We start from the raw sequence: 1,263 nt of genomic DNA on the forward strand, positions 1-1,263 counted from the left end.
TCCTGGATAGTTGATTCGGGAGCAACTAATCATGTTTTGGTTTTCTTTGTAAAATATTAGTTCTTACAAAGAACTTGCCGTCAGGGACTACACGATGAAAGTGGAAATACCGTGAGGATATTGGCAAAAGCAGTGGGAGAAGTTAGACTTCAATTCTGGAAATATCTTGTTGTGAACAATGTTTATTTCCCTCCAAGCATAAAGAGAAATTTGATTTCTAATTCCAAATTATTTGAACAATTGCCTTTAATAATAATCTAGTCTACATCTTTCGAAATTGTTCTGATATATGTTCTGAATATTTAGAAAGTGGTTTATACCATTTAAACCGATGCCTGGCTCACTGCGAAATATTGAAAAGTTTAAAAGGTTGCCGAACCTAAGAATAAGAAGTAAAGGGTCTCTCACGATAAATAACACATATATATGTGGCATCTTAGACTTGGTCATATTAGCCTAAACAAGATTTAAAGACTGGTAAAGGATGGTCCTTTACGCGAACTAAAAGTTAGTAAGCTTCCAGCCTATGAATCTTGTCTGGGAGGCAAAATGACCACGGGGCCTTCCATGTCGAAAGGAAAAAGAGCCACAGAACCTCTTCAGCTAATACATTCGGATGTATGTGGACCGTTAAATGTCCAAGATAAAGGAGGTTACAAATATTTCATCACTTTTATTGATGATTATTCAAGATATGGTTATGTTTACCTAATGCAACGGAAATCTGAAACTTTTAGAAAGTTTAGAGAATTCTGAGCATAAGTTGAAAAACAGTTAGGTAAACCAATCAAGACACTTCGATTAGATCAAGGGGGTGAATACCTGGACCAAGAGTTTCGGGATTTCTTGATTGAAGAAGGTGTGGTATCCCAATTGACTACAACCGGTACACCACAGCAAAATAGTGTAGCCAAAAAGAGAAATCAGACTTTGCTTGACATGATAAGATCAATGTTATGTTATTCTTCACTTCCTACTTCGTTCTGGGATTATTCCCTAAGAACCACTGTGTATATTCTGAATCTAGTACCATCTAAGTCTATACCAAAGACTCCCCTAGAGTTGTGGAATGGTCGAAAGCCAATTTTGAAGCATATTCACATATAGGGGTGTCCGGCTCATGTAATGAAACAATAGACTGGGAAGTTGGAACCAAGATCATAAATATACATGTTTGTGGGATATGCAATGGGGACAAGAGAATGATTATTTTATATAGTCATAAGAATCAAAGGTATTTGTATCGACAAATGCCACGTTTCT

Source organism: Morus notabilis, unplaced genomic scaffold (assembly GCF_000414095.1).
Source record: "Morus notabilis unplaced genomic scaffold, ASM41409v2 Scaffold948, whole genome shotgun sequence".
Taxonomy (NCBI): domain Eukaryota; kingdom Viridiplantae; phylum Streptophyta; class Magnoliopsida; order Rosales; family Moraceae; genus Morus; species Morus notabilis.